The sequence below is a fragment of the Heterodontus francisci genome, chromosome 7, assembly GCF_036365525.1.
Source record: "Heterodontus francisci isolate sHetFra1 chromosome 7, sHetFra1.hap1, whole genome shotgun sequence".
Lineage (NCBI taxonomy): Eukaryota > Metazoa > Chordata > Chondrichthyes > Heterodontiformes > Heterodontidae > Heterodontus > Heterodontus francisci.
Window position 1 is genome coordinate 3,534,590 of NC_090377.1, and position 21,020 is coordinate 3,555,609.

The following is a 21,020-nucleotide window of genomic DNA, read 5'->3' on the forward strand; positions in this document are numbered from 1 at the left end:
TAATATTACTGCAAAAAACCTACAGCAACCCCAGAGAAGCAGGGGCTCTGCCCCTGCACACAGGATGGGCCAACATTTTGCCGCAGAGCCATGGATCACAGCAATCACCATCAGCTAAAGGCCCAGCCACTATGACGACAACCTTCTGAGATGCGTCTTCACAAAGATTTACTCACACCTCAATATTCTGCAACTGTCACACAAAGAGACTGGCGACACAAAAAGATCACAGGGAACAAGCAGTGCGTTTCTGTACCCCAGTGAGAGTCAGTGTGTGTGGAACTGTACCCCAGTGAGAGTCAGTGTGTGGCACTGTACCCCAGTGAGAGTCAGTGTGTGTGGAACTGTACCCCAGTGAGAGTCAGTGTGTGGAACTGTACCCCAGTGAGAGTCAGTGTGTGGAACTGTACCCCAGTGAAAGTCAGTGTGTGGAACTGTACCCCAGTGAGAGTCAGTGTGTGGAACTGTACCCCAGTGAAAGTCAGTGTGTGGAACTGTACCCCAGTGAAAGTCAGTGTGTGGAACTGTACCCCGGTGAGAGTCAGTGTGTGTGGAACTGTACCCCAGTGAGAGTCAGTGTGTGGAACTGTACCCCAGTGAAAGTCAGTGTGTGGAACTGTACCCCAGTGAGAGTCAGTGTGTGGAACTGCAGCAGCTTTTTCGGGCCTTTTCATTGCAGCAGCTTTTTCGGGAGCAGAGTGCGAGCAAGTGAGCAGCTGGGAAGGTCAGTTTGAAAGTAAACTTAATTTCCTTTTGTTTTCGGCGGAGGCCAGGGGGCTGCTGGGTAAGTAAAACACTATATATTTGGGCGGTTTCTGAACCCGAGACACCACACTTGTAGTGTCTCCCACCCGCCCTCCTCCTCTAATCAAAAAAAAGGACTCGGTGGGGTGTATATAAGGTAAGGCTTTTTCTATTTCTCTGGTTTTATCGTGATTGGTAAAAACTTTTCGTTCCTTTTTCATTTAACTAAGTTAAACTTAAGATTAAAAATGGCAGGAGATCTCAGACCCGTGTTCTGCTCCTCTTGCTCAATGTGGGAGCTCAGGGACATGGCTGATGTCCCTGACTCCTTCACGTGCAGGAAGTGTGTCCAACTGCAGCTCTTGTTAGACCACATGACGGCTCTCGAGCTGCGGATGGACTCACTTTGGAGCATGCGCGATGCTGAGGAGGTCGTGGATAGCACGTTTAGTGAATTGGTCACACCGCAGATTAGGATTGCTGAGGGAGAAAGGGAATGGGTGACCAAAAGGCAGAGAAAGAGCAGGAAGGCAGCGCAGGTGTCCCCTGCGGTCATCTCCCTCCACAACAGGTATACCGTTTTGGATACTGTTGAGGGAGATGGCTCACCAGGGGAAGGCAGCAGTAGCCAGGTTCATGGCACCGTGGCTGGCTCTGCTGTTCGGAAGGGCGGGAAAAAGAGTGGAAGGGCTATAGTCATCGGGAATTCGATTGTAAGGGGAGTAGATAGGCGGTTCTGTGGTCAAAAACGAGACTCCCGAATGGTATGTTGCCTCCCAGGTGCACGGGTCAGGGATGTCTCAGATCGGCTGCAGAACATTCTGAAGGGGGAGGGTGAACAGCCAGTTGTCATTGTGCACATAGGCACCAATGATATAGGTAAAAAACGGGATGAGGTCCTACAAGCAGAATTTAGGGAGTTAGGAGCCAAGTTAAAAAGTAGGACCTCAGAGGTAGTAATCTCAGGATTGCAACCAGTGCCACGTGATAGTCAGAGTAAAAATGAAAGAATAGTCAGGATGAATGCGTGGCTTGAGAGATGGTGCAGGAAGGAGGGGTTCAGATTTTTGGGACATTGGGACCGGTTCTGGGGGAGGTGGGACTATTACAAATTGGACGGTCTACACCTGGGCCGGACTGGAACCAATGTCCTTGGGGGTGCTTTTGCTAACGCTGTTGGGGAGGGTTTAAACTAATGTGGCAGGGGGATGGGAACCAATTGAGGAGGTCAGTTGACAGTAAGGAGGTAGTAACAAAAGCCTGTAAGGAACTAGATAATGAAGTCAGTGTGACTAAGGGGAAGAGCAGGCAGGGAGCAGATGATGAATGTAAAGGGACTGGTGGTCTGAGGTGCATTTGTTTTAATGCAAGAAGTGTAGTAGGTAAGGCAGATGAACTTAGGGCTTGGATTAGTACCTGGGAGTATGATGTTATTGCTATTACTGAGACTTGGTTGAGGGAAGGGCATGATTGGCAACTAAATATCCCAGGATATCGATGCTTCAGGCGGGATAGAGAGGGAGGTAAAAGGGGTTGAGGAGTTGCATTACTGGTCAAAGAGGATATCACAGCTGTGCTGAAGTAGGGCACTATGGAGGACTCGAGCAGTGAGGCAATATGGACAGAACTCAGAAATAGGAAGGGTGCGGTAACAATGTTGGGGCTGTACTACAGGCCTCCCAACAGCGAGCGTGAGACAGAGGTACAAATATGTAAACAGATTATGGAAAGATGTAGGAGCAACAGGGTGGTGGTGATAGGAGATTTTAATTTTCCCAACATTGACTGGGATTCACTTAGTGTTAGAGGTCTCGATGGAGCAGAATTTGTAAGGAGCATCCAGGAGGGTTTTCTAGAGCAGTATGTAAATAGTCCAACTCGGGAAGGGGCCATACTGGACCTGGTGTTGGGGAATGAGCCCGGCCAGGTGGTTGAAGTTTCAGTAGGGGACTACTTTGGGAATAGTGATCACAATTCCGTAAGCTTTAAAATATTCATGGACAAAGACGAGAGTGGTCCTAAAGGAAGAGTGCTAAATTGGGGGAAGGCCAACTATACCAAAATTCGGCAGGAGCTGGGGAATGTAGATTGGGAGCAGCTGTTTGAAGGTAAATCCACATGTGATATGTGGGAGGCTTTTAAAGAGAGGTTGATTAGCGTGCAGGAGAGACATGTTCCTGTGAAAATGAGGGATAGAAATGGCAAGATTAGGGAACCATGGATGACAGGTGAAATTGTGAGACTAGCTAGGAGGAAAAAGGAAACATACATAAGGTCTAGGCGGCTGATGAAAGACGAAGCTTTGAAAGAATATCGGGAATGTAGGACCAATCTGAAACGAGGAATTAAGAGGGCTAAAAGGGGTCATGAAATATCTTTAGCAAACAGGGTTAAAGAAAATCCCAAAGCCTTTTATTCATATATAAGGAGAAAGAGGGTAACTAGAGAAAGGATTGGCCCACGAAAGGACAAAGGAAGAATGTTATGCTTGGAGTCAGAGAAAATGGGTCAGATTCTAAACGAGTACTTTGCATCGGTATTCACCGAGGAGAGGGACATGACGGATGTTGAGGTTAGGAACAGATGTTTGATTACTCTAGGTCAAGTCGGCATAAGGAGGGAGGAAGTGTTGGGTATTCTAAAAGGCATTAAGGTGGACAAGTCCCCAGGTCCGGATGGGATCGATCCCAGGTTACTGAGGGAAGCGAGAGAGGAAATAGCTGGGGCCTTAACAGATATCTTTGCAGCATCCTTAAACACGGGTGAGGTCCCGGAGGACTGGAGAATTGCTAATGTTGTCCCCTTGTTTAAGAAGGGTAGCAGGGATAATCCAGGTAATTATAGACCGGTGAGCCTGACGTCAGTGGTAGGGAAGCTGCTGGAGAAGATACTGAGGGATAGGATCTATTCCCATTTGGAAGAAAATGGGCTTATCAGTGATAGGCAACATGGTTTTGTGCAGGGAAGGTCATGTCTTACCAACTTAATAGAATTCTTTGAGGAAGTGACAAAGTTGATTGATGAGGGAAGGGCTGTCGATGTCATATACATGGACTTCAGTAAGGCGTTTGATAAGGTTCCCCATGGCAGGCTGATGGAGAAAGTGAAGGCGCATGGGGTCCAAGGTGTACTAGCTAGATGGATAAAGAACTGGCTGGGCAACAGGAGACAGAGAGTAGCAGTAGAAGGGAGTTTCTCAAAATGGAGACGTGTGACCAGTGGTGTTCCACAGGGATCCGTGCTGGGACCACTGTTGTTTGTGATATACATTAATGATTTGGAGGAAAGTATAGGTGGACTGATTAGCAAGTTTGCAGACGACACTAAGATTGGTGCAGCAGCAGATAGTGAAGGGGACTGTCAGAGAATACAGCAGAATATAGAAAGATTGGAGAGTTGGGCAGAGAAATGGCAGATGGAGTTCAATCAGGGCAAATGCGAGGTGATGCATTTTGGAAGATCCAATTCAAGAGTGAACTATACAGTAAATGGAAAAGTCCTGGGGAAAATTGATGTCCAGAAAGATTTGGGTGTTCAGGTCCACTGTTCCCTGAAGGTGGCAACGCAGGTAAATAGAGTGGTCAAGAAGGCATACGGCATGCTTTCCTTCATCGGACGGGGCATTGAGTACAAGAGTTGGCAGGTCATGTTACAGTTGTATAGGACTTTGGTTCGGCCACATTTGGAATACTGCGTGCAGTTCTGGTCGCCACATTACCAAAAGGATGTGGATGCTTTGGAGAGGGTGCAGAGGAGGTTCACCAGGATGTTGCCTGGTATGGAGGGCGCTAGCTATGAAGAGAGGTTGAGTAGATTAGGATTATTTTCATTAGAAAGACGGAGGTTGAGGGGGGACCTGATTGAGGTGTACAAAATCATGAGAGGTATAGACAGGGTGGATAGCAAGAGGCTTTTTCCCAGAGTGGGGGATTCAAGTACAAGGGGACACGAGTTCAAAGTGAAAGGGGAAAAGTTTAGGGGGGATATGCGTGGAATGTTCTTTACGCAGAGGGTGGTGGGTGCCTGGAACGTGTTGCCAGCGGAGGTGGTAGATGCGGGCACGATGGCGTCTTTTAAGATGTATCTAGACAGATACATGAATGGGCAGGAAGAAAAGAGATACAGACCCTTAGAAAATAGGCGACATGTTTAGATAGAGGATCTGGATCGGCGCAGGCTTGGAGGGCCGAAGGGCCTGTTCCTGTGCTGTAATTTTCTTTGTTATTTGTTCTTTTGTTCCCAGTGAGAGTCAGTGTGTGTGGAACTGTACCCCAGAGAGAGTCAGTGTGTGTGGAACTGTACCCCAGTGAGAGTCAGTGTATGTGGAACTGTACCCCAGTGAGAGTCAGTGTGTGTGGAACTGTACCCCAGTGAGAGACAGTGTGTGTGGAACTGTACCCCAGTGAGAGTCAGTGTGTGTGGAACAGTACCCCAGTGACAGTCAGTGTGTGTTGAACTGTACCCCAGTGAGAGACAGTGTGTGGAACTGTACCCCAGTGAGAGTCAGTGTGTGTGCAACTGTACCCCAGTGAGAGTCAGTGTGTGGAACAGTTCCCCAGTGAAAGTCAGTGTGTGGAACTGTACCCCAGTGAGAGTCAGTGCTTGGAACTGTACCCCAGTGAGAGTCAGTGTGAGTGGCACTGTACCCCAGTGACAGTCACTGTTTGTGAAGCTGTACCCCAGTGAGAGTCAGTGTGAGTGGCACTGTACCCCAGTGAGAGTCAGTGTGTGTGGAACTATACCCCATTGAGAGTCAGTGCGTGGAACTGTACCCCAGTGAGAGTTAGTGTGAGTGGCACTGTACCCCAGTGACAGTCACTGTGTGTGGAACTGTACCCCAGTGAGAGTCAGTGTGTGGAACTGTACCCCAGTGAGAGTCAGTGTGTGTGGAACTGTACCCCAGTGAGAGTCATGGTGTGTGGAACTGTACCCCAGTGAGAGTCAGTGTCTGTGGAACTGTACCACAGTGAGACTCAGTGTATCTGTGGAACTGTACCCCAGTGAGAGTCAGTTTGTGTGGAACTGAAACCCAGTGAGAGTCAGTGTGTGTGGAAATTTACCCCAGTGAGAGTCAGTGTCTGTGGAACTGTAAACCAGTGACACTCAGATTATGTGTGGAACTGTACCCCAGTGAAAATCAGTGTGTGTGGAACTGTACCCCAGTGACAGTCAGTGTGTGTGGAACTGTCCCCCAGTGAGAGGCAGTGTGTGGAACTGCACCCCAGTGAGAGTCAGTGTGTGGAACTGTTCCCCAGTGAAAGTCAGTGTGTGGAACTGCACCCCAGTGAGAGTCAGTGTGTGTGGAACTGTACCCCAGTGAGAGTCAGTGCGTGCAACTGTACCCCAGTGAGAGTCAGTGTGAGTGGCACTGTACCCCAGTGACAGTCACTGTTTGTGAAGCTGTACCACAGTGAGAGTCAGTGTGAGTGGCACTGTACCCCAGTAACAGTCAGTGTGTGTGGAACTATACCCCATCGAGAGTCAGTGCGTGGAACTGTACCCCAGTGAGAGTTAGTGTGAGTGGCACTGTACCCCAGTGACAGTCACTGTGTGTGGAACTGTACCCCAGTGAGAGTCAGTGTGTGGAACTGTACCCCAGTGAGAGTTAGTGTGTGTGGAACTGTACCCCAGTGAGAGTCATGGTGTGTGGAACTGTACCCCAGTGAGAGTCAGTGTCTGTGGAACTGTACCCCAGTGAGACGCAGTGTATCTGTGGAACTGTACCCCAGTGAGAGTCAGTTTGTGTGGAACTGAACCCCAGTGAGAGTCAGTTTGATGGAACAGAAACCCAGTGAGAGTCAGTGTGTGTGGAAATTTACCCCAGTGAGAGTCAGTGTCTGTGGAACTGTAAACCAGTGAGACTCAGTTTATGTGTGGAACTGTACCCCAGTGAGAATCAGTGTGTGTGGAACTGTACCCCAGTGAGAGTCGGTGTGTGTGAAAATGTACCCCAGTGAGAGTCAGTGCATGGAACTGTACCCCAGTGAGAGTCAGTGTGAGTGGCACTGTACCCCAGTGACAGTCACTGTGTGTGGAACTGTACCCCAGTGAGAGTCAGTGTGTGGAACTGTACCCCAGTGAGAGTCACTGTGTGTGGAACTGTACCCCAGTGAGAGTCAGTGTGTGGAACTGTACCCCAGTGAGAGTCAGTGTGAGTGGCACTGTACCCCAGTGACAGTCACTGTGTGTGGAACTGTACCCCAGTGAGAGTCAGTGTGTGGAACTGTACCCCAGTGAGAGTCATGGTGTGTGGAACTGTACCCCAGTGAGAGTCAGTGTCTGTGGAACTGTACCCCAGTGAGAGTCAGTGTGTGTGGAAATTTACCCCAGTGAGAGTCAGTGTCTGTGGAACTGTAAACCAGTGAGACTCAGTGTATGTGTGGAACTGTACCCCAGTGAGAATCAGTGTGTGTGGAATTGTACCCCATTGAGAGTCGGTGTGTGTGAAAATGTACCCCAGTGAGAGTCACTGTGTGTGGAACTGTACCCCAGTGAGAGTCAGTGTCTGTGAAACTGTACCCCAGTGAGAGTCAGTGTCTGTGGAACTGAACCCCAGTGAGAGTCAGTGTCTGTGGAACTGTACCCCAGTGAGACTCAGTGTATGTGTGGAACTGTACCCCACTGAGAGTCAATGTGTGTGGAACTGAACCCCAATGAGAGTCAGTGTGATGGAACTGAAACCCAGTGAGAGTCAGTGTGCATGGAAATTTACCACATTGAGAGTCATTGTGTGTGGAACTGTACCCCAGTGAGAGTCAGTGTGTGTGGAAATGTACCCCAGTGAGGGTCAGTGGCTGTGAAACTGTACCCCGGTGAGGGTCAGTATCTGTGGAACTGAACCCCAGTGCGAGTCAGTTTGTGTGGAACTTTACCCCAGTGAGAGTCAGTGTGTGAGGAACTGTACCCCAGTGAGAGTCAGTGTGTGTGGAACTGTACCCCAGTGAGAGTCAGTGTGTGAGGAACTGTACCCCAGTGAGAGTCAGTGTGAGTGGCACTGTACCCCAGTGACAGTCACTGTGTGTGGAACTGTACCCCAGTGAGAGTCAGTGTGTAAACTGTACCCCAGTGAGAGTCAGTGTGAGTGGCACTGTACCCCAGTGACAGTCACTGTGTGTGGAACTGTACCCCAGTGAGAGTCAGTGTCTGTGGAACTGTACCCCAGTGAGAGTCAGTTTGTGTGGAACTGAAACCCAGTGAGAGTCAGTGTGTGTGGAAATTTACCCCAGTGAGAGTCAGTGTGTGTGGAACTGTACCCCAGTGAGAATCAGTGTGTGTGGAATTGTACCCCATTGAGAGTCGGTGTGTGTGAAAATGTACCCCAGTGATAGTCACTGTGTGTGGAACTGTACCCCAGTGAGAGTCAGTGTCTGTGGAACTGAACCCCAGTGAGAGTCAGTGTCTGTGGAACTGTACCCCAGTGAGACTCAGTGTATGTGTGGAACTGTACCCCACTGAGAGTCAATGTGTGTGGAACTGAACCCCAATGAGAGTCAGTGTGATGGAACTGAAACCCAGTGAGAGTCAGTGTGCATGGAAATTTACCACATTGAGAGTCATTGTGTGTGGAACTGTACCCCAGTGAGAGTCAGTGTGTGTGGAAATGTACCCCAGTGAGGGTCAGTGTCTGTGAAACTGTACCCCGGTGAGGGTCAGTATCTGTGGAACTGAACCCCAGTGCGAGTCAGTTTGTGTGGAACTGTACCCCAGTGAGAGTCAGTGTGTGAGGAACTGTACCCCAGTGAGAGTCAGTGTGTGTGGAACTGTACCCCAGTGAGAGTCAGTGTGTGTGGAACTGTACCCCAGTGCGAGTCAGTGTGTGTGGAACTGTACCCCAGTGAGAGTCAGTGTCTGTGGAACTGTACCCCAGTGCGAGTCAGTGTGTGTGGAACTGTACTCCAGTGAGAGTCAGTGTCTGTGGAACTGTACCCCAGTGAGACTTAGTGTATGTGTGCAACTGCACCCCAATGAGAGTCAGTGTGTGTGGAACTGAACCCCAGTGAGAGTCAGTGTCTGTGGAACTGTACCCCAGTGCGAGTCAGTGTGCGTGGAACTGTACCCCAGTCAGAGTCAGTGTGTGTGGAACTGTACCCCAGTGCGAGTCAGTGTGCGTGGAACTGTACCCCAGTGAGAGTCAGTGTCTGTGGAACTGCAACCCAGTGAGACTCAGTTTATGTGTGGAACTGTACCCCAGTGAGATTCAGTGTCTGTGGAACTGTACCCCAGTGCGGGTCAGTGTGCGTGGAACTGTACCCCAGTGAGAGTCAGTGTCTGTGGAGCTGTACCCCAGTGAGAGTCAGTGTGTGTGGAACTGGACCCCAGTGAGAGTCAGTGTGTGTGGAACTGAACCCCAGTGAGAGTCAGTGTGTGTGGAACTGTACCCCAGTGAGAGTCAGTGTGTGTGGAACTGATCCCCAGTGAGAGTCAGTGTGTGTGGAACTGAACCCCAGTGAGAGTCAGTGTGTGTGTAACTGTACCCCAGTGAGAGTCAGTGTGTGTGGAACTGAACCCCAGTGCGAGTCAGTGTATGTGGAACAGTACTCCAGTGAGTGTCAGTGTATGTGTGGAACTGTACCCCAGTGAGAGTCAGTGTGTGTGGAACTGTACCCCAGTGAGTGTCAGTTTGTGTGGAACTGTACCCCAGTGAGAGTCAGTGTGTGTGGAACTGAACCACAGTGAGAGTCAGTGTGTGAGGAACTGAACACCAGTGAGAGTCAGTGTGTGTGGAACTGTACCCCATTGAGAGACAGTGTGTGTGGAACTGTACCCCAGTGAGAGTCAGTGTGTGTGGCACTGAACCCCAGTGAGAGTCAGTGTGTGTGGAACTGTACCCCATTGAGAGACAGTGTGTGTGGAAATGTACCACAGTGAGAGTCAGGGTATGTCGAACTGTACCCCAGTGAGAGTCAGTGTCTGTGGAACTGAACCCCAGTGCGAGTCAGTGTATGTGGAACAGTACTCCAGTGAGTGTCAGTGTATGTGTGGAACTGTACCCCAGTGAGAGTCAGTGTGTGTGGAACTGTACCCCAGTGAGAGTCAGTGTGTGTGGAACTGAACCACAGTGAGAGTCAGTGTGTGAGGAACTGAACACCAGTGAGAGTCAGTGTGTGTGGAACTGTACCCCATTGAGAGACAGTGTGTGTGGAACTGTACCCCAGTGAGAGTCAGTGTGTGTGGCACTGAACCCCAGTGAGAGTCAGTGTGTGTGGAACTGTACCCCAGTAAGAGACAGTGTGTGTCGAACTGCACCTCAGTGAGAGTCAGTGTGAGTGGCACTGTACCCCAATGAGAGTCAGTGTGTGTGGAACTTTACCCCAGTGATAGTCAGTGTGTGTGGAACTGTACCCCAGTGAGTGCCAGTGTGTGGTGCTGTATCCCAGTGAGAATCAGTTTGTGTGGAACTGTACCCCAGTGAGAGTCAGTGTGAGTGGCACTGTACCCCAGTGACAGTCACTGTGCGTGGAACTGTACCCCAGTGAGAGACAGTGTGTGCGAAGCTGTACCCCAGTGAGAGTCAGTGTGTGTGGAAATGTACCCAAGTGAGAGTCAGTCTGTGTGGACCTGGTCCGCAGTGAGTCAGTGTGTGTGGAACTGTACTCCAGTGAGAGTCAGTGTGTGTGGAAATGTTCCCAAGTGAGTGTCAGAGTGTGTGGATCTGTACCCAAGTGAGAGTCAGAGTGAGTGGAACAGTACCCCAGTGAGAGTCAGTGTGTGTGGAATTGTACCCCAGTGAGAGTCAGTGTGTGTGGAACTGAACCCCAGTGAGAGTCAGCGTGAGTGGAACAGTACCCCAGTGAGAGTCAGTGTGTGTGGAATTGTACCCCAGTGAGAGTCAGTGTGTGTGGAACTGAACCCCAGTGAGAGTCAGTGTGTGTGGAACTCTTCCCCAGTGAGAGTCAGTGTGTGTGGAATTGTACCCCAGTGAGAGTCAGTGTGTGTGGAACTGAACCCCAGTGAGAGTCAGTGTGTGTGGAACTCTTCCCCAGTGAGAGTCAGTGTGTGTGGAACTGAACCCCAGTGAGAGTCAGTGTGTGTGGAACTGTACCCCAGTGAGAGACAGTGTGTGTGGAATTGTACCCCAGTGAGAGTCAGTGTGTGTGGAACTGAACCCCAGTGAGAGTCAGTGTGTGTGGAACTCTTCCCCAGTGAGAGTCAGTGTGTGTGGAACTGAACCCCAGTGAGAGTCAGTGTGTGTGGACCTGTACCCCAGCGAGAGTCAGTGTGTGTGGAACTGTACCCCAGTGAGCGTCAGTGTGTGTGGAACTGTACCCCAGTGAGAGTCAGTGTATGTGGAACTGTACCCCAGTGAGAGTCAGTGTGTGTGGAAATGTACCCCAGTGAGTGTCAGTGTGTGTGGAACTCTACCCCAGTGAGAGTAAGTGTGTGTGTAACTGTACCCCAGTGAGAGTCAATGTCTGTGGAACTGTGCACCAGTGAGAGTCAGTGTATGTGTGGAACTGTACCCCAGTGAGAGTCAGTATGTGTGGAACTGTACCCCAGTGAGAGTGAGTATGTGTGGAACTTTACCCCAGTGAGAGACAGTGTGTGGAACTGTACCCCAGTGAGAGTCGGTGTGTGGAAATGTACCCCAGTGAGTGTCAGTGTATGAGTGGAACTGTACCCCAGTGAGAGTCAGTGTGTGGAACTGTACCCCTGTGAGAGTCAGTATGTGTGGAACTGTACCCCAGTGAGAGTGAGTGTGTGTGGAACTTTACCCCAGTGAGAGACAGTGTGTGGAAGTGTACCCCAGTGAGAGACAGTGTGTGTGGAAATGTACCCCAGTGAGTGTCAGCGTGTGTGGAACTGTGCCCCAGTGAGAGTCAGTGTGTATGGAACTGAACCCCAGTGAGAGTCAGTGTGTGTGGAACTGTACCCCAGTGAGAGTCAGTGTGTGTGGAACTGAACCCCAGTGAGAGTCAGTGTGCATGGAAATGTACCCCAGTGGCTGTCAGTGTGTGTGGACCTGTACCCCAGTGAGAGTCGGTGTGTGGAAATGTACCCCAGTGAGAGTCTGTGTGATGGAACTGAAACCCAGTGAGAGTCAGTGTGTGTGGAAATGTACCACAGTGAGAGTCAGTGTGATGGAACTGAAACCCAGTGAGAGTCAGTGTGTGTGGAACTGTACCTCAGTTAGAGTTACTGTGTATGGAAGTGTATCCCAGTGAAAGTCAAATTGTGAGGAACTCTATCCCAGTGACAGTCAGTGTGTGCAGAACTGTACCCCAGTGAGAGTCAGTGTGTGGCACTGTACCCCAGTGGGAGTCAGTGTGTGTGGAACCGGACCCCAGTGAGAGTCATTGTGTGTGGAAATGTACCCCAGTGAGAGTCAGTGTGTATGGAACTGTACCCCAGTGAGAGTCAATGTGTGCGGAACTCTATCCCACTCAGAGTCTGTATGTGCGGAACTGTACCCCAGTGAGAGTCAGTATGTGAGGAACCGAACTCCAGTGAGAGTCAGTGTGTGTGTAACTGAACCCCAGTGCGAGTCAGTGTGTGTGTAATTGTACCCCAGTGAGAGTCAGTGTGGGTGGAAGTGTACCTCAGTGAGAGTCGGTGTGTGTGGAAATGTACCCCAGTGAGAGTCAGTGTCTGTGAAACTGTACCCCAATGAGAGTCAGTGTCTGTGGAACTGTACCCCAGTGAGAGTCAGTATGTGCGGAACTGTACCCCATTCAGAGTCTGTATGTGTGGAACTAAACCCCAGTGAGAGTCAGTGTGTGTGGAACTGTACCCCATTGAGAGTCAGTGTGTGTGGAACTAAATCCCAGTGAGAGACAGAGGGTGTGGAACTGCACTCCTGTGAATGTCAGTGTATGTGTGGAACTGTACCCCAGTGAGTGTCAGTGTGTGTGAAACTGTACCCCAGTGAGAGTCAGTGAATGTGGAACTGTACTCCTGTGAGTGTCAGTGTATGAGTGGAACTGTACCCCAGTGAGAGCCAGTGTGTGTGGAAGTGAACCCCAGTGAGAGACAGTGTGTGTGGAAATGTACCCCAGTGAGTGTCAGAGTGTGTGGAACTGTGCCCCAGTGAGAGTCAGTGTGTATGGAACTGAACCCCAGTGAGAGTCAGTGTGTGTGGCACTGTACCCCAGTGAGAGTCAGTATGTGTGGAACTGAACCCCAGTGAGAGTCAGTGTGCATGGAAATGTACCCCAGTGGCTGTCAGTGTGTGTGGACCTGTACCCCAGTGAGAGTCGGTGTGTGGAAATGTACCCCAGTGAGAGTCAGTGTGATGGAACTGAAACCCAGTGAGAGTCAGTGTGTGTGGAAATGTACCACAGTGAGAGTCAGTGTGATGGAACTGAAACCCAGTGAGAGTCAGTGTGTGTGGAACTGTACCTCAGTTAGAGTAACTGTGTATGGAAGTGTATCCCAGTGAAAGTCAAATTGTGAGGAACTCTATCCCAGTGACAGTCAGTGTGTGCAGAACTGTACCCCAGTGAGAGTCAGTGTGTGTGGAACCGGACCCCAGTGAGAGTCATTGTGTGTGGAAATGTACCCCAGTGAGAGTCAGTGTGTATGGAACTGTACCCCAGTGAAAGTCAATGTGTGCGGAACTCTATCCCACTCAGAGTCTGTATGTGTGGAACTATACCCCAGTGAGAGTCAGTATGTGAGGAACCGAACTCCAGTGAGAGTCAGTGTGTGTGTAACTGAACCCCAGTGCGAGTCAGTGTGTGTGTAATTGTACCCCAGTGAGAGTCAGTGTGGGTGGAAGTGTACCCCAGTGAGAGTCAGTGAATGTGGAACTGTACTCCTGTGAGTGTCAGTGTATGAGTGGAACTGTACCCCAGTGAGAGCCAGTGTGTGTGGAAGTGTACCCCAGTGAGAGACAGTGTGTGTGGAAATGTACCCCAGTGAGTGTCAGAGTGTGTGGAACTGTGCCCCAGTGAGAGTCAGTGTGTATGGAACTGAACCCCAGTGAGAGTCAGTGTGTGTGGAACTGTACCCCAGTGAGAGTCAGTGTGTGTGGAACTGAACCCCAGTGAGAGTCAGTGTGCATGGAAATGTACCCCAGTGGCTGTCAGTGTGTGTGGACCTGTACCCCAGTGAGAGTCGGTGTGTGGAAATGTACCCCAGTGAGAGTCAGTGTGATGGAACTGAAACCCAGTGAGAGTCAGTGTGTGTGGAAATGTACCACAGTGAGAGTCAGTGTGATGGAACTGAAACCCAGTGAGAGTCAGTGTGTGTGGAACTGTACCTCAGTTCGAGTTACTGTGTATGGAAGTGTATCCCAGTGAAAGTCAAATTGTGAGGAACTCTATCCCAGTGACAGTCAGTGTGTGCAGAACTGTACCCCAGTGAGAGTCAGTGTGTGGCACTGTACCCCAGTGGGAGTCAGTGTGTGTGGAACCGGACCCCAGTGAGAGTCAATGTGTGCGGAACTCTATCCCACTCAGAGTCTGTATGTGTGGAACTATACCCCAGTGAGAGTCAGTATGTGAGGAACCGAACTCCAGTGAGAGTCAGTGTGTGTGTAACTGAACCCCAGTGCGAGTCAGTGTGTGTGTAATTGTACCCCAGTGAGAGTCAGTGTGGGTGGAAGTGTACCTCAGTGAGAGTCGGTGTGTGTGGAAATGTACCCCAGTGAGAGTCAGTGTCTGTGGAACTGTACCCCAGTGAGAGTCAGTATGTGCGGAACTGTACCCCACTCAGAGTCTGTATGTGTGGAACTAAACCCCAGTGAGAGTCGGTGTGTGGAAATGTACCCCAGTGAGAGTCAGTGTGATGGAACTGAAACCCAGTGAGAGTCAGTGTGTGCGGAAATGTACCACAGTGAGAGTCAGTGTGATGGAACTGAAACCCAGTGAGAGTCAGTGTGTGTGGAACTGTACCTCAGTTAGAGTTACTGTGTATGGAAGTGTATCCCAGTGAAAGTCAAATTGTGAGGAACTCTATCCCAGTGACAGTCAGTGTGTGCAGAACTGTACCCCAGTGAGAGTCAGTGTGTGGCACTGTACCCCAGTGGGAGTCAGTGTGTGTGGAACCGGACCCCAGTGAGAGTCATTGTGTGTGGAAATGTACCCCAGTGAGAGTCAGTGTGTATGGAACTGTACCCCAGTGAAAGTCAATGTGTGCGGAACTCTATCCCACTCAGAGTCTGTATGTGTGGAACTATACCCCAGTGAGAGTCAGTATGTGAGGAACCGAACTCCAGTGAGAGTCAGTGTGTGTGTAACTGAACCCCAGTGCGAGTCAGTGTGTGTGTAATTGTACCCCAGTGAGAGTCAGTGTGGGTGGAAGTGTACCCCAGTGAGAGTCAGTGTATGTGGAACTGTACTCCTGTGAATGTCAGTGTATGTGTGGAACTGTACCCCAGTGAGTGTCAGTGTGTGTGAAACTGTACCCCAGTGAGAGTCAGTGAATGTGGAACTGTACTCCTGTGAGTGTCAGTGTATGAGTGGAACTGTACCCCAGTGAGAGCCAGTGTGTGTGGACCTGTACCCCAGTGAGAGTCAGTGTGTGTGGAACTGTACGCCAGTGAGACTCAGTGTGATGGAACTGAAACCCAGTGAGTGTCAGTGTGTGTGGAAATGTACCACAGTGAGAGTCAGTGTGTGTGGAACTGTACCCCTGTGAGAGTCAATGTCTGTGGAACTGTGCACCAGTGAGAGTCAGTGTATGTGTGGAACTGTACCCCAGTGAGAGTCAGTGTGTGTGGAACTGAACACCAGTGAGAGTCAGTGTGTGTGGAACTGAACCCCAGTGAGTGTCAGAGTGTGTGGAAATGAACCCCAGTGAGAGTCAGTGTGTGTGGAACTGTACGCCAGTGAGACTCAGTGTGATGGAACTGAAAGCCAGTGAGTGTCAGTGTGTGCGGAAATGTAACATAGTGAGAGTCAGTGTGTGTGGAACTGTACCCCTGTGAGAGTCAGTGTCTGTGAAACTGTACCCCACTGAGACTCAGTGTCTGTGGAACTGAACCCCAGTGCGAGTCAGTGTGTGTGTAAATGAACCCCAGTGAGAGTCAGTGTGTGTGGAACTGTACCCCAGGGAGAGACAGTGTGTGTGGAACTGTACCCCAGTGAGAGTCAGTGTGTGTGGAACTGTACCCCAGTGAGAGTCAGTGTGTGTGGAACTGAACCCCAGTGAGAGTCAGTGTGCATGGAAATGTACCCCAGTGGCTGTCAGTGTGTGTGGACCTGTACCCCAGTGAGAGTCAGTGTGTGTGGAACTGTACCTCAGTGTGAGTCAGTGTGTGGAACTGTACCCCTGTGAGAGTCAGTATGTGTGGAACTGTACCCCAGTGAGAGTGAGTGTGTGTGGAACTTTACCCCAGTGAGAGACAGTGTGTGGAACTGTACCCCAGTGAGAGTCGGTGTGTGGAAATGTACCCCAGTGAGTGTCAGTGTATGAGTGGAACTGTACCCCAGTGAGAGTCAGTGTGTGGAACTGTACCCCTGTGAGAGTCAGTATGTGTGGAACTGTACCCCAGTGAGAGTGAGTGTGTGTGGAACTTTACCCCAGTGAGAGACAGTGTGTGGAAGTGTACCCCAGTGAGAGACAGTGTGTGTGGAAATGTACCCCAGTGAGTGTCAGCGTGTGTGGAACTGTGCCCCAGTGAGAGTCAGTGTGTATGGAACTGAACCCCAGTGAGAGTCAGTGTGTGTGGAACTGTACCCCAGTGAGAGTCAGTGTGTGTGGAACTGAACCCCAGTGAGAGTCAGTGTGCATGGAAATGTACCCCAGTGGCTGTCAGTGTGTGTGGACCTGTACCCCAGTGAGAGTCGGTGTGTGGAAATGTACCCCAGTGAGAGTCTGTGTGATGGAACTGAAACCCAGTGAGAGTCAGTGTGTGTGGAAATGTACCACAGTGAGAGTCAGTGTGATGGAACTGAAACCCAGTGAGAGTCAGTGTGTGTGGAACTGTACCTCAGTTAGAGTTACTGTGTATGGAAGTGTATCCCAGTGAAAGTCAAATTGTGAGGAACTCTATCCCAGTGACAGTCAGTGTGTGCAGAACTGTACCCCAGTGAGAGTCAGTGTGTGGCACTGTACCCCAGTGGGAGTCAGTGTGTGTGGAACCGGACCCCAGTGAGAGTCATTGTGTGTGGAAATGTACCCCAGTGAGAGTCAGTGTGTATGGAACTGTACCCCAGTGAGAGTCAATGTGTGCGGAACTCTATCCCACTCAGAGTCTGTATGTGCGGAACTGTACCCCAGTGAGAGTCAGTATGTGAGGAACCGAACTCCAGTGAGAGTCAGTGTGTGTGTAACTGAACCCCAGTGCGAGTCAGTGTGTGTGTAATTGTACCCCAGTGAGAGTCAGTGTGGGTGGAAGTGTACCTCAGTGAGAGTCGGTGTGTGTGGAAATGTACCCCAGTGAGAGTCAGTGTCTGTGAAACTGTACCCCAATGAGAGTCAGTGTCTGTGGAACTGTACCCCAGTGAGAGTCAGTATGTGCGGAACTGTACCCCATTCAGAGTCTGTATGTGTGGAACTAAACCCCAGTGAGAGTCAGTGTGTGTGGAACTGTACCCCATTGAGAGTCAGTGTGTGTGGAACTAAATCCCAGTGAGAGACAGAGGGTGTGGAACTGCACTCCTGTGAATGTCAGTGTATGTGTGGAACTGTACCCCAGTGAGTGTCAGTGTGTGTGAAACTGTACCCCAGTGAGAGTCAGTGAATGTGGAACTGTACTCCTGTGAGTGTCAGTGTATGAGTGGAACTGTACCCCAGTGAGAGCCAGTGTGTGTGGAAGTGAACCCCAGTGAGAGACAGTGTGTGTGGAAATGTACCCCAGTGAGTGTCAGAGTGTGTGGAACTGTGCCCCAGTGAGAGTCAGTGTGTATGGAACTGAACCCCAGTGAGAGTCAGTGTGTGTGGCACTGTACCCCAGTGAGAGTCAGTATGTGTGGAACTGAACCCCAGTGAGAGTCAGTGTGCATGGAAATGTACCCCAGTGGCTGTCAGTGTGTGTGGACCTGTACCCCAGTGAGAGTCGGTGTGTGGAAATGTACCCCAGTGAGAGTCAGTGTGATGGAACTGAAACCCAGTGAGAGTCAGTGTGTGTGGAAATGTACCACAGTGAGAGTCAGTGTGATGGAACTGAAACCCAGTGAGAGTCAGTGTGTGTGGAACTGTACCTCAGTTAGAGTAACTGTGTATGGAAGTGTATCCCAGTGAAAGTCAAATTGTGAGGAACTCTATCCCAGTGACAGTCAGTGTGTGCAGAACTGTACCCCAGTGAGAGTCAGTGTGTGTGGAACCGGACCCCAGTGAGAGTCATTGTGTGTGGAAATGTACCCCAGTGAGAGTCAGTGTGTATGGAACTGTACCCCAGTGAAAGTCAATGTGTGCGGAACTCTATCCCACTCAGAGTCTGTATGTGTGGAACTATACCCCAGTGAGAGTCAGTATGTGAGGAACCGAACTCCAGTGAGAGTCAGTGTGTGTGTAACTGAACCCCAGTGCGAGTCAGTGTGTGTGTAATTGTACCCCAGTGAGAGTCAGTGTGGGTGGAAGTGTACCCCAGTGAGAGTCAGTGAATGTGGAACTGTACTCCTGTGAGTGTCAGTGTATGAGTGGAACTGTACCCCAGTGAGAGCCAGTGTGTGTGGAAGTGTACCCCAGTGAGAGACAGTGTGTGTGGAAATGTACCCCAGTGAGTGTCAGAGTGTGTGGAACTGTGCCCCAGTGAGAGTCAGTGTGTATGGAACTGAACCCCAGTGAGAGTCAGTGTGTGTGGAACTGTACCCCAGTGAGAGTCAGTGTGTGTGGAACTGAACCCCAGTGAGAGTCAGTGTGCATGGAAATGTACCCCAGTGGCTGTCAGTGTGTGTGGACCTGTACCCCAGTGAGAGTCGGTGTGTGGAAATGTACCCCAGTGAGAGTCAGTGTGATGGAACTGAAACCCAGTGAGAGTCAGTGTGTGTGGAAATGTACCACAGTGAGAGTCAGTGTGATGGAACTGAAACCCAGTGAGAGTCAGTGTGTGTGGAACTGTACCTCAGTTCGAGTTACTGTGTATGGAAGTGTATCCCAGTGAAAGTCAAATTGTGAGGAACTCTATCCCAGTGACAGTCAGTGTGTGCAGAACTGTACCCCAGTGAGAGTCAGTGTGTGGCACTGTACCCCAGTGGGAGTCAGTGTGTGTGGAACCGGACCCCAGTGAGAGTCAATGTGTGCGGAACTCTATCCCACTCAGAGTCTGTATGTGTGGAACTATACCCCAGTGAGAGTCAGTATGTGAGGAACCGAACTCCAGTGAGAGTCAGTGTGTGTGTAACTGAACCCCAGTGCGAGTCAGTGTGTGTGTAATTGTACCCCAGTGAGAGTCAGTGTGGGTGGAAGTGTACCTCAGTGAGAGTCGGTGTGTGTGGAAATGTACCCCAGTGAGAGTCAGTGTCTGTGGAACTGTACCCCAGTGAGAGTCAGTATGTGCGGAACTGTACCCCACTCAGAGTCTGTATGTGTGGAACTAAACCCCAGTGAGAGTCGGTGTGTGGAAATGTACCCCAGTGAGAGTCAGTGTGATGGAACTGAAACCCAGTGAGAGTCAGTGTGTGCGGAAATGTACCACAGTGAGAGTCAGTGTGATGGAACTGAAACCCAGTGAGAGTCAGTGTGTGTGGAACTGTACCTCAGTTAGAGTTACTGTGTATGGAAGTGTATCCCAGTGAAAGTCAAATTGTGAGGAACTCTATCCCAGTGACAGTCAGTGTGTGCAGAACTGTACCCCAGTGAGAGTCAGTGTGTGGCACTGTACCCCAGTGGGAGTCAGTGTGTGTGGAACCGGACCCCAGTGAGAGTCATTGTGTGTGGAAATGTACCCCAGTGAGAGTCAGTGTGTATGGAACTGTACCCCAGTGAAAGTCAATGTGTGCGGAACTCTATCCCACTCAGAGTCTGTATGTGTGGAACTATACCCCAGTGAGAGTCAGTATGTGAGGAACCGAACTCCAGTGAGAGTCAGTGTGTGTGTAACTGAACCCCAGTGCGAGTCAGTGTGTGTGTAATTGTACCCCAGTGAGAGTCAGTGTGGGTGGAAGTGTACCCCAGTGAGAGTCAGTGTATGTGGAACTGTACTCCTGTGAATGTCAGTGTATGTGTGGAACTGTACCCCAGTGAGTGTCAGTGTGTGTGAAACTGTACCCCAGTGAGAGTCAGTGAATGTGGAACTGTACTCCTGTGAGTGTCAGTGTATGAGTGGAACTGTACCCCAGTGAGAGCCAGTGTGTGTGGACCTGTACCCCAGTGAGAGTCAGTGTGTGTGGAACTGTACGCCAGTGAGACTCAGTGTGATGGAACTGAAACCCAGTGAGTGTCAGTGTGTGTGGAAATGTACCACAGTGAGAGTCAGTGTGTGTGGAACTGTACCCCTGTGAGAGTCAGTGTCTGTGAAACTGTACCCCAGTGAGAGTCAGTGTCTGTGGAACTGAACCCCAGTGCGAGTCAGTGTGTGTGGAAATGTACCCCCGTGAGAGTCAGTGTGTGTGGAACTGTACCCCAGTGAGAGACAGTGTGTGTGGAACTGTACCCCAGTGAGAGTCAGTGTGTGGAACTGTACCCCAGTGAGAGTTACTGTGTATGGAAGTGTATCCCAGTGAAAGTGAAAGTGTGGGGAACTCTATCCCAGTGACAGTCAGTGTGTGTAGAACTGTACCCCAGTGAGAGTCAGTGTGTGGCACTGTACCCCAGTGGGAGTCAGTGTGTGTTGAACTGGACCCCAGTGAGAGTCATTGTGTGTGGAAATGTACCCCAGTGAGAGTCAGTGTGTATGGAACTGTACCCCAGTGAGGGTCAGTGTGTGGCACTGTACCCCAGTGGGAGTCAGTGTGTGTGGAACTGTACCTCAGTGAGAGTCAGTATGTGAGGAACCGAACTCCAGTGAGAGTCAGTGTGTGTGTAACTGAACCCCAGTGCGAGTCAGTGTGTGTGTAATTGTACCCCAGTGAGAGTCAGTGTGGGTGGAAGTGTACCTCAGTGAGAGTCGGTGTGTGTGGAAATGGAACAAAGAGAACAAAGATAATTACAGCACAGGAACAGACCCTTCGGCCCTCCAAGCCTGAACCCCAGTGGGAGTCAGTGTGTGTTGAACTGGACCCCAGTGAGAGTCATTGTGTGTGGAAATGTACCCCAGAGAGAGTCAGTGTGTATGGAACTGTACCCCAGTGAGCGTCAGTGTGTGGCACTGTACCCCAGTGGGAGTCAGTGTGTGTGGAACTGTACCCCAGTGAGAGTCAGTGTGTGTGGAACTGTACCCCAGTGAGAGTCTGTATGTGTGGAACTGAACCCCAGTGAGAGTCAGTGTGTGTGTAATTGTACCCCAGTGAGAG

General features: G+C 50.4%; 1 protein-coding gene across 1 annotated transcript in view; it reads left to right on the forward strand.

The window, feature by feature from the left end:
* asic4a (acid-sensing (proton-gated) ion channel family member 4a) overlaps positions 1 to 21,020 on the forward strand; it is a 702,368-nt gene that overhangs the window by 605,523 nt on the left and 75,825 nt on the right. The gene's annotated exons all lie outside the window — the stretch shown is intronic.